The sequence below is a fragment of the Vicugna pacos genome, chromosome 23 (assembly GCF_048564905.1).
Source record: "Vicugna pacos chromosome 23, VicPac4, whole genome shotgun sequence".
Taxonomy (NCBI): domain Eukaryota; kingdom Metazoa; phylum Chordata; class Mammalia; order Artiodactyla; family Camelidae; genus Vicugna; species Vicugna pacos.
This window is the reverse complement of record NC_133009.1, coordinates 17885135-17897299: the sequence shown is the minus strand read 5'-3', so window position 1 is coordinate 17897299 and position 12165 is coordinate 17885135. Positions and strand designations below refer to the sequence as shown.

The 12165-nt window shown below is 40.3% G+C and overlaps 1 long non-coding RNA gene across 1 annotated transcript in view; it reads right to left on the bottom strand.

The window, feature by feature from the left end:
* Positions 1-2914: 2914 nt before the first annotated feature.
* LOC140688615 (uncharacterized) overlaps positions 2915-12165 on the bottom strand; it is a 29499-nt gene continuing 20248 nt past the window's right edge. The window contains exons 2-3 of the long non-coding RNA XR_012063314.1: positions 5688-5859; positions 2915-3445 (exon numbers count right to left, since the gene is read on the bottom strand). This is a non-coding gene — a long non-coding RNA (uncharacterized lncRNA). The remainder of the gene's footprint in view (positions 3446-5687; positions 5860-12165) is intronic.

Here is a 12165-nt window from a genome sequence, read left to right as displayed (position 1 = left end):
TGTGCACTTGAAGTACAGCAGGAACTAAATTTTTTAATTATTCAAGTTTAATTAATTTAAATTTACATTTATATAGCCACACATGTCTAGAAGCTACTAGATTTAACTGTATAGTTCTAGAATCTCCTTTTACATCGATTTTTATCTCCATCCACACTGAAACAGTTGGTCCCTGTGGGGTCCCCCTTGGTAGAAATCCTTTTTCTCTTCCGCTTCTTGTTTGTAAGAAATAGGCTTTATTCAGCCTCCTTGACCTTCCCTGAGTTCCAAAGGGCAGGTTCAAACAGTTGCTGAGCAGGAAAGAAAGGAGATGCAGAGAGGAGGGAGGAACAGTCAAGAAACAATAGTGCAGCCTTGGGGCAGGGTCCTGGTTCCTCCTCAAGGAATATACATAACAATATCTTTGCATTCTTCTGCAGAAACTAGGGCTCCCGTCCAGGTGGAGGCTGAGCACAAGATTCCTGAAACACCGCCCTGTTACCTCACCACCAACTGATCAGAAGAAAGTCACACCCCTGCAGCCCTCACCCCAAGTTTTGAATATAAAAAAATTTCCCCCAAATATCGAAGCGTCTGGGCTTTTCAAGCATGAGCTTCTCCTGTCCTCCTAGCTTGGCGCTGCAGTAAACCTTTCTCTGCTCCAAACTCCCACATTTTGGTTTGTTTCGCCTCACTGTGCGTCAGGCACATGAACTATTGCTCAGTAACACCACCAATGCTAGACAGCTTTAACGACTGAAGCTTTGTGATAAATCTTAAAATCAGATAGTAAAGTTTTCTAACTTTTTGTTTAATTTTCAGAATTGATTTTGCCTATTTTAAGTTATTTGCATTTCCATATACATTTTAGAAGGAGCTTCTCTTTCTCCAATAATAAACTGCTAAGATTTCAATTGGGATTACACTAAACCTATATACATGGATTTCAGATCTGTCATTCTCTTCCATGAAATGGTATACCCATCCCATCATTATTTAGCTCTTCTTTCATTTCTTTTAGCAATACTTTATACTTTTTAGTGTACATGTCTTACACATATCTTATTAAACTTATTTATCAGTATTTTTATTTTTTGATGTTTGTAAATGGCATTACTTAAATGTAATTTTTAAAATGCTTCTTGTTAGTATATGGAAATACAACTGATTTTTCTATGTGACCTTGTATCTTGTAATCTTGTTAAATTCACTTATTTGTTCTAGTAGTTTTTCATTATTTAAGATTTTCTGTATACACTTACACTACTACATCTTCTGCAAAAAAGACAGAGGACTTTGATTTCTTACCTGGCATGTAAGAAGCCTGAAGTTGTCACTACGTCCTAACTAGTGATACAGGAAAAACCAATGTGGGATGAGAAGAGGGCCGTGTCCCTGGTCTCCGCTGAGTCCCTGGGATATGTGGGTCCTTGGCTTCTCACAGGAAAGAATGTATGAGCGAGCCACAGTTGAGTATAGGTAGGTTTATTCAGGGAGATACATACTTCATAGAGTGCAGGCTGTTTCAGAAGGCGAGAGAAGGGCCACGAGGTGTGGGGGTTGTTAGTTTTTATGGGCTTGGTAGCTTCATATGCTAACAAGTGGAAGAATTATTACAACTACTTTGGGGAAGAGGCTGGGATTCCCAGGAATTGGGCAACTGCCCACTTTTTGACCTTTTCTGGTCAGCCTCGGAACCGTCATGGAGCCTGTAGGAATGTCATTTACCTGGCTAATATATTACAATGAACATATAATGAAGCTCCAGGTCTACTGGAAGTCAAATGTCCTGCTGTCTTGAGCCTCAAGGCCTACTGTGAGTTGAATCTTCCACCATTTTGGTGTTAATTGCTGTGTCATTCTTTGAATGGCTGTGCCCTGCCCCCTTCCTTCCTGTCTCTCTAGTACTAAAAAATTAAATAAAAATCAGCTCTTCTTAGATCCGTCAGAGAATTGCGATCACAGGGTGTGAACAAAAAGTATTGCAAGTCATATCAGTAAACAAAGGATGCTGTGGCCATCAAGTCATCAGCTGCTACCACCACCCCCGACAGTGAGCGGAGGGAACTCAGGATGCAGACAAGCAGGCAGCCCGCCCCTGCAGTCACCCTCAGCTGTGCCCCCCGAGGGAACTTAGGATGGGAAGCACAGGATACTGAGCTAGGTGTCAGCTAGGTGTTAGCTAGGTACATATCAAAGGAATGATTTCAATGAGCCCAGAACTTTGCGCCTTCCCATACATAGAAAAATGTGAATTCCTTAACTTGAGGTATCTGGTTTTCTTTAATCAACAGCAATTTTTTGATGTTCCAACTACCTAGTCTTTGTTGTAAAAACTCCCATATATCCTGGCTCCTCCCCTATCTCTTTAGAGCATCCCTCAGAGCAATCTGAGAGGCTGTCATCCTGGGCTGGAGGGGTTCACATCCTCAGAAATGTTCACTGAATAAAATATAACTCTCAACTTTCAGGCTGTGCATTTTATTACAGTGGTCTGACTTTTAATTTTTTGACTTTATGATGGTACAAAGTGATACACAATCAATGGAAACCATACTTTGGATTCTGACCTTTCCCAGGGAACCAATACTCTCTCCTATCAGGGGTGAGCAGCAGTGAGCCACAGCTCCCAGACAGCCACAGGAATACCAGGGTCAACAACCCATACAACTACAACCATCCTGTACCCCGACAACCATTTTGTTTTCACTTTTATTACAGTGTTTAATAAATTACATGATATAGTCAACATTTTGTTATAAAACAGGCCGCGTGTTAGATGATTTTTGCCCAACTGTAGGACAACATAAGTGTCCTGAGCATGTTGAAGGTAGGCTAGGCTAAACTGTAATGTCTGGTAGGTGAGATGTAATAAATGCATTTTTGACTCACAGTATTTTCAACATATGACAGAACTTTTGAGCACAACCCCATCGTAAGTCAAGGAAGATCTTATTTATTTATACATAAAACTCATGAATTCAAATCAATACCTCCAATTTCCATCTAACACTTAAGAGTTCATTCTTGTTTTCTCCCTTTTCATATTTGTAACTTCCTTCTCTAAAGGTAAGAAACCTGGTTCCCACACCCTTAACATGTTTACTTATTTGATCCATCTCCCACGTGTAACTCTTACCACCCCCGCCCCATGCTAATGCTCTCCTCACCGTGCTCAAGCTCTGACAACTTGTGCCATGCTATTTCTGCCTTCCTCCACCCCATTTGTCCTGACACCCAATCTCAGAATGCTTTACTATGGGTGCCCTCTTCACTCTATTTGTTGCTCAAATTGTGAAGATGGTTTCCCAGGAGAGTCCAGTGCTTTGGATCCTTCAAACAAGTTCCCTAGCCTTTCCAGTGATCTTTAAAGCTCATCACTGCTACTGTCCTCGACTTGAACTTGTGGGGCAGGAAGCTGATTTCTTCGAAACACATAGTTGCTGGACATCAGACTTCCCTGTTACTAAAGAGAAAAAAGGCAACATAATTTAAAACTTACCCCCTTGGTTTGATGTCACTATTTAATAGGCATCAGTTCTCCTTGACCTACACTAATGGACCAGACTTCAAAGCTTGCTTTGCTCTTACATTTTTCTCTTAATTTCCTGGCTCATTTGTCACTGTTAGGAGTTTAGATAACACATCTTGCTATTAGTCTGCTTCTTTTTATCAGCCACATTCTCTTCTAATTTACTTGTAGCAAATAACCCAAATGAAGCCAATTTTTAGACATGAATATAAATTGAACTTGGAAAGCATACATTTTTAACTAATAGACTTTAGCACGTGACATTGGACTGTCATTACCCGTGCTCATAAGCTTTGAACATTTATCTGCATGTTAAGCTACATTTAGGAGGAGGTTATTTGCAGTCTGATCTCCAGATACTCTACTGGATTTTTATTAAGAGAATTTTATAAATTTGACTCTACAAACAGAGTTACTCTCAATCGACATACGCACTATTATACTCAATTACAAAGGACAGAATCCACTCTAGCTGGTCTAAACAGAACATGATACTGTACAGACTTGTAGAAGGCTTGCAAAATCATTGAAAGGGCTAGAGTTGCAGGCTGTAGGCCGAGCTTCCAGGAGCGACGCTCAGCCCTCGGAGCTATCCTGCTTGTGCCACAAGTAGGAAAGGCAGTTGCTACCGCTACTGCAGCTTGCAAACCACGCTTCCCAGCACGGCCCATGCCGGTTCAACAGACGCGCCCCCTACAGGGTGGTTCCCTCCACATCAAGTCTCACACAGTAGATCAGTGAAATCTGTTACATCCTGAATCCCAGGTGTGAGAGAGCCTGGGAATTGTAGTTTTAACTTTCCAGCATCAACATCACAGGAAGTAACAATAGAAAGGATTTGGAACATGTGTTGAGAAGCCAATTCGCAGGATGCCTCCTCACATCTAAACATCTTATCAAGTAATTTTATTTAAGCCAGTAAAAATTATCTATCACCAAAGAACCATAAAAAGAAAATCCAAACAATGTGCTCATGGCTTATGTCTGATAAAATCTATATTCTCTGATATTTTTATGTGTCTGTGTGAGTGTATATATGTATATCTGTGTGTGTATATATATGTGTGTGTGTGTATGTATATATATATATATATATATATATATATATATATATATATATGCAATGTGATAAACTGTAAAACCAAAGTGGCTTAGTGATATATATGTATATATATATACACACACACACACAGATACACAGAGTCATGTGGTATCAAACATACTGGACAGGGATGGACAGGCATTTATCAGGCTAAGTGCTTGGTTCTAACTATCCAAAAACAAACAATTCCACCCATGACTTTGAAGGAATTCATATAAGAGGGAGATACTCATGAATAAATAATTATAAGACAACAAAGGAAAGATTATTCTGGCAAAATACAACTTCAAGTTTTTCATCAAAATATCCCTGAACTGCAAATAAGGAAAGAATGGAGGTATAGCTTACAATGACCCTCTGTAAAGAATGAAATTATTTGCTATCTCATGTTTTTTCTTGAAAATTCATGGGAATTTTGTGGTTAATTTTATATCATACTTGTAATTAAAATATTTATCTATTTTAAAGAACTTGCCATCATGAAAAAATGTTATTCATTTTTGTGGCTCACAGACACACTGTTACAGTGAATCTGTTATTATCAGAAAATAGGACTAAACTGAAGGGGGCTGATGCTGGACCAGGAAATTCCTTTTTCAGCCTTGATGTCAGAATATTTCTAAAATTAGGCCCACCAAGATAAATGCCTATTAATGGCAACTTTTAAAAAGGATTTTTATGAGCATTAACACTTTATGTGTTAACCTTTGTTCTTCTGATTAATGCTTAACTCAATCGCCTGATTTGAGTTCTCCTTTGTTGGAATTTTTCTCATGAAGAAATGTAGCAGTGAAAGCTTGAGAACAGAAACTCTGTGTAGCATCTTCTTCCAGCTAAGGGAGCTCTCGTCCATAGGGCAGAGGTGTTCTGCAGCAGGGTGGGCGTCAGAGGGGTGCTGGGGAAGCTGTCCGCACCAGTAGGAGGCATATATGTGTATACACACACACACACGTATATATAAACACTGAAATTACCTAGAATTGCTGGAACATGTGGTGATAATAAAAAGCAGACCTAATTTTCTACAGACAATGCTTTTCTTTATTGCCTGTCCCCAGGACATATGGCTCCTACCGTCCAGTTCAGGTCGTGCCTGCTGTAGTGTGTGGGCAACTCTTCAAGTCACTTCCCGTTCTATTGCAGTTTGGCTCGAAGATGATTATTCAGTGTCCTTTTTTCTTGTATAAAATGTAGTGTTTTGACCACCTCATTGAACATATACAAGCACTTCAGAAACATCATCTTTCTGAACACAGGGAACAAAGAAACCAATAAATGAGCCAGCTCATGACATGTATGCCCTCATTCGAATGTAATAGGACTAACTGTGTTAAATTTGCTTTCTAACCAATGGTTTGCATTTGTCTGTGGAGCACAACAAAATGAATCATTTCGTAGTCTAGGAATAGCTTTTCACCTTCTTTTTGCACCTAAAACAGCTTAAAGTCAGCTCCACAGCTTCACCGTCTTTTCCCCCTTTCCATTACTTGATCTGCAAAGTGTATTTGAGACTAATTTCACAGAAAGTCTTCAGTAATTTTTAATGTACTGATCTGATTGTGTTTTCCTTATTGTTCTCGGCCAAGATCTGCTTTTTTTTTAATGTAATACTGTTAATTTAACTTCAAAAACATTTCAGCATTCTAAACATACAAAAAAAAAAATAACAGAACATTGCAAATTGTGTTTAGTACAGAAGGTTCTTGAACTTTCCTTGATGCAGTGGCTCTTCGCTTTGCTGACAATGAAGAGTTCTACAGTTTGTTTAAAAACAAACAGTTTAAAAATACCTCACTTCAACTAAAAAGGATCCAAACACTTCTCATGCCAGCTGAACCCCCCTTCTCCACAGCTAAGAATGGCAGAACGCTAGGTCACTACACACAAAACCCAGACAACCTGAAGTGCCATGGATGCCCACTGCGGTGTCCGCAGCTCCAGCTTCACAGTGCACACCCCGAGCTACGGCCCCTCCGAAAGGCGTCTTCCCCACAGGCTCCACGCCAAGCAAGGAGCATCAGGAGTGTGTCTCGGTTGTTTTGTTCTTTTTATAAACTCTGGATATGTACAGTTGAGAACTCAGGATTTCTAGCCAATAACCATATAGTTAACACCACCTTACAAATTAAATTAAAAAAAAAGGAAATAAAAGAAAATGTCAGAAACATGACCTGCTTCTTTTTCATTGTCCACATTCTTGTGATTACCTTTATATCCTCACAGGGTTAATTTGAAAATATCGCCACAAGAGTGTTCATTCCATGCAGCAACTTCTCCGGTTGTCTGAGTATGCAGGGGAGCCCAGGTGGCGTGAGCAATAAATAACACTGGAGTTTTTATGAACCCTGAAGAAGCAAGCTTTCTAGCCCTTTCATCCCAATAAAAATGGTTTCTTTCTTGGGCTTTTCCTTCTTTTCTTATTCATGGTATCAGTTAAATTTTGCTGCATGACAAATCACTCCCAAATGTAGAGGTTTACAACTACAGTCATTGATTTAGCTGACAATTCTGTGGATCAGCAATCTGGGGCTCAGTCCAGCTGGGCAATTTTTCTGATATAGGTCAGGCTGATCTCCTCTGGGCTCACTCATGTGTCCTAGATTGTTTGGGGGCGGGCTGATTGACCACTGGGGTGCCTCCGTTCTTCACGTGGCCTTTCATTCTCCAGCAGACTAGCCTGGACTTCTTCACTTGGTGGCGGTCTTTAAGAGCCGTGAGCCCAATGCACAGCATTTTTGCATTGCTGGTGTCAACGGTTATCATGTAGGATGCCCAACTCACAGTATTTTTCACATCCCTGCCAGTATCACATTTTACAACTGTTAGGGTCCTCCCAGGCTCGAGGGTTGGAAGAAGATTCTACTTCTTCATGGGAGGAGCTACAAAGGTATAATACCAGGCTGTAGATACAGAGAGTGGCAAGACTTATAGCCATCTCTGCAGTCCACTTTAATCCCTTCCATTTATGTCTAAACATATTTGACACACAATTTGAGGTAGGTCAATGTGGAATTATATAATATGTACTTGAGTATAGGTTTCAGAGATTTTTTTCAAGTTTCCCAAGTCTTCAAGTCAAATTGACACTGAAGGAAGACATTCTGTGTGATCCACTGGCTTTGGCTACCACCTGGCCCACCACATGCATCCCTGGGAGAGAAGGTACTGTTCTCAAGAAATGCATTATCAGAGGTGAACACTAAATGCAGTGACAGCATGCACAACACAGACAGTAGCTGGGAATGGGAATGGGGTATTAGGGAAGAAGGCGGTGTCAAGTGGTGCTGACGACAGATGGCACTTGCACTGAGATTAATCATGGGCAGGTGGGAGGCAATGGGTATAAAGGAGAGAAAAAGAGCCCCCAAGACTAAAAAACATGCACAAATACAGGAAAGAAACTTACTGCATAATCACTTTAACACAGAGGGTATGGCCACTCAGGCAGTGTGAACTAAATCAATACAATAAATTTCTGTTATCTGTCACTTGCCAAACTGGAGACTGATATTTCAGATATCTCCCTGAAATTATTTTTAGAAAGTTAATTGAAATTGAATAGAAAGAGATCCACCAGATAATTCATTTCCTATCAGCTTTCTAAAGGATTATTGCTCATCATTTTGCATGCAGATAAATCTTACTAAGCATAAATGAATGCACTGGGTGAACAAAATGGAATTCTGTCTAGAAATTATAAAGATGGGAGGTTCTTCAGAAAGCTTCACAAAGGAGACCCTTAAGCCAGGCTTAAAAGTGTGATGTCTGTGAGTCTGCTTCTGTTTTGTAGATAAGTTCATTAGTGTCTTCTTTTTATTTTTTTTAAGATTCCACATATAAGTGATATCATGTGGTATTTTTCTTTCTCTTTCTGGCTTACTTCACTTAGAATGACAATCTCCAGATCCATCCATGTTATTGCAAATGTCATTATTTTATTCTTTTCTATAGCTGAGTAGTATTCCATTGTATAAATATGTCATAGCTTCTTTATCCAGTCCTCTGTCAATGGACATTTAGATAGTTTCCATGTCTTGGCTATTATATATGTGAAAAATAGCAATATGATATCACTCATATATGTAACCTAAAAAAAAAAAAAGAAAAAAGAAGACACTAATGAACTTATCTACAAAATAGAAAAAGACTCACAGACATAGTAAACAAACTTGCAGTTACTGGAGGGGAAAGGTATAGGAAGGGATAAATTGGGAGGTTGAGATTTGCAAATATTAACTACTATATGCAAAATAGATTAAAAAGGCAAATTTCTTCTGTATAGCACAGGGAAAAATATTCAACATCTTGTAGTAACCTATAATGAAAAAATATGAAAATGTATATGTATGACTGAAACATTATGCTGTACACCAGAAATTGACACACTGTAACTGACTGTACTTCAGTTTTTTAAAAAAGTGTGATGGATGAATAAGAATGTCTGTTCACTTAGTCTGGGAGCCTATTTGGGTGGACTCACACTGTGAACCATCACACTGTGCACCATCACACTGCCCACCAGATACTTTATCTGCAGCCCACACTGGCTTTTGAAGATAAGGAACAGGGAGCCAGAAAAATTAATCCCAATGATTCACTGGTCAAGGGTTCCCTATGATGGATTCACATAGCCTTTCATCACTCATACTGGGCTTGTCTCTGGCATCTGCTGCTGCTGGTGGTGGTACATACACGTATCTCTCAGAGTTGGTGATGTCCTTTCCTTTCCCACTAACAAGCAATTAAACACACATAAGAAAGCCCGAAGTTGTTTTGGTTTTTTTTTTTGGTGCCATATTTAAAAAAAAAAACTACATGGAAATAGCAAATATGGCAGTATTTTACAGCACAGCATCTTAACAAAACCTGTAAGCAGCGCTCTCGAGTGGACAGGTAAACATTCCATACACTGCACACTGCCCAGAGTGTCCACAGAACTACAATTTAAAAAGCTGAATTGGGCTTTAAACAGCCAAATAAAACCTGTAACAGTCATTCTAAAACAAAACTGAAAAGCCAGGAGGAATTAAAAGCTTTTCAAAGCTGTGTCAAATAGCAGACTTTGACAGGTCGCACCAGTAACCAGGACAAGTGTTTGGCAAACTGAATTGATTAATTATCCTAATAGTTTGACCTCCAATGATGAGAAGCACCAGTTGGTTTCATTGAAAATCTCCAGACTTTGCAAAGCAGCATAATTTTCATTTGTGTAATTTTAAAAACATAATTAAAAAAAAAAAGCTGCACCATTATAAAAAAAAAACTGTAAACTTGGAATGTATCTGCATTCTTTCTGCATTAATAGAGTGAAATATTACACGGAGAGCAATGAACTTCTGTGGCAAAGAAGATTCAAATAGCCTGCTGCCCTAGTAAATGGACTCCAAACTACCAGCAAGAGGGTGTGAAGAGCGTCTGTGGTGGGAGGGGTGGTGAAAATTTGCTGTGGGTGCCCTTCAGTGTCGCTATTGGCTCTGCCCTGAAAGTAAGCCTGGAGCTTCCCTCCCCAGAACTTGAAGGCATCCTTCACATCCTCCAGTCTTCATTCCACTCCCTGTTTCCCACTCCTCCTGGTGCTCAAGTCCTGGTCATCTCCTTCCTGCCAGGGCATTTCCCCCAGCTTTCATTTGGTCTTCAAAATTGTCAGGTCCCCATTGTAGGGGTGAGTCAGAGCTTGTCTCCCCTCCTCTTGCTCAGAGGATGAAGGGAAGTGTCTGAGAGCTCGGCGGTGGGGAACAAGGGTGTCCAGGTGGCCTCTGGCTTCCCTCTACCTCCATCTTCTTTTATCTATTCTCCGGTCAGTTCTGGTTCTCCAACAGAGAGTCATAGATCTCACAAGGGAATAATAATAGTATAACTACTTGGTAAGTTTTCATGTGAGGGGTAAATGGGTTACTACATGTCAAAGCAGTTAGAGCAGTGCCTGGCACACACTTAGTGCTCAGAAGTGTCCGCCATACGCACTGTCAGTTCTCCACTTGGTACTCCCCGTACCCGGGCTGAGAAAGCTTCCACTGGGGGCTACACGTCCACCCATAACTCTGCCCCCTTCAAGGGCACTGGTGTCCCTCACATAGTGAACGCCAGGACGTTCCCAAACTGCATGGTGTCTGTGAAGTTGGTGGAAGTGACTTTTCCCCTCTTAGAGATTCCAATCTATCAGAATTATATCAAAGCAATGCCACCTTGCACCCCAGCGTCTTACAAAGTTTACAGTGAATCTTGAGTGAAAATTGCTATTTCAATTTTTTCCCTACAGCTTAAGTACTGTCTTTAGGCTGTCCCCAAAGTGAGGGTAGGCATCATGGTACAGAAAATCTATATAACAGATCTGTGCTAGGTTAATTCATTCAACAAATGTGTATTCACCTGCTATGTGCCAGACAAGGCACTAGGGGCTGGGTCACACCAGTGACTGTGTAGGAAGAAGTTATAACATCTGGGTGAGGATCCACTACTTTCTTTACCATGGGAGCATCCCCAAAGCCAAAAAAAAAAAAAAAAAAAAAGTCAGATGATCCTTCTAATCTCCTGTTTGGTTGGACTTCTGAGTTAAAGGACAAATGACATTTGCTAGGAAAAAGAGACCCTTAACTATTGGGATGACTTTCGCAAGATGTTCATGGCTAAAGGGTTACTTAAAGTTAATCCAGAATCTGTAACATAAGGCTCCCTGGAGAATGCCACACACATGGTACCCCTCCCTAGGCTGTCACTGAAAAGCACTGACTACTGTGTGTGGGCACCTGCAAAGCCCCACTTGGAGACCTCACCTGTTATTCTGGGCTAGAGAGCACACATCCACTGCGGGAAATAAGGGCCAGGAAGTCATGGGGGTGTTCTGGGTCTTCCTTGCTTTGTCTGAGCTTCTTGACTGTGTCTTTGAAATAATTAGCAAATCTTGATACTAAATAAGTTCTTGGGGATCATGAATCTGAACTGACAATCTAATCCTAAAATGTGAAGCCTTTATGCGAGCCCAGAGACAAAAATTCTTGCCCTTTGCAGAATTTCCTGCCATCCTGGGAAATCCTTCTTCTCATGACAGGCTTTGTCACTGAGTCAAGCTCAGCACATTACAGCCTGACAGTTAAAACACAAGACTGACGCCAGACTGCAGGGGTTATCCTGGTCCTGCTCCGTATTAGCTGTGTGACCTCATGTGACTCACTCAACCTTTCTGAAACTTAGTTTCCTGTCTGTAAAATAGGGATTATGATGGTATCCACCTCATGGTGGTGTTGTGATCTGAGCTAATATACAGAAGGAGTTTAGAATAGAGCTCGTACATGATGCAAGTAACATCAGTATTAGCTAGCATTATACCTCCAAATTTTCTTTTTTTAGACATCTTAGAAGTCCTTAGGGCAAAATAACTGGCTAGCTGCCTAGCAGTTAATAGACGTGTTTGGACCCCATTTGTGGCCACAATTTAGACCTGAATCACATACATAGATCACTTATATGTATGCATCAGAGACTGAATTTATTTGGGACTGAAATCACTTATTGAAGATTAATTGCTAAGACAACATCAGTTTGAAGTTTGATA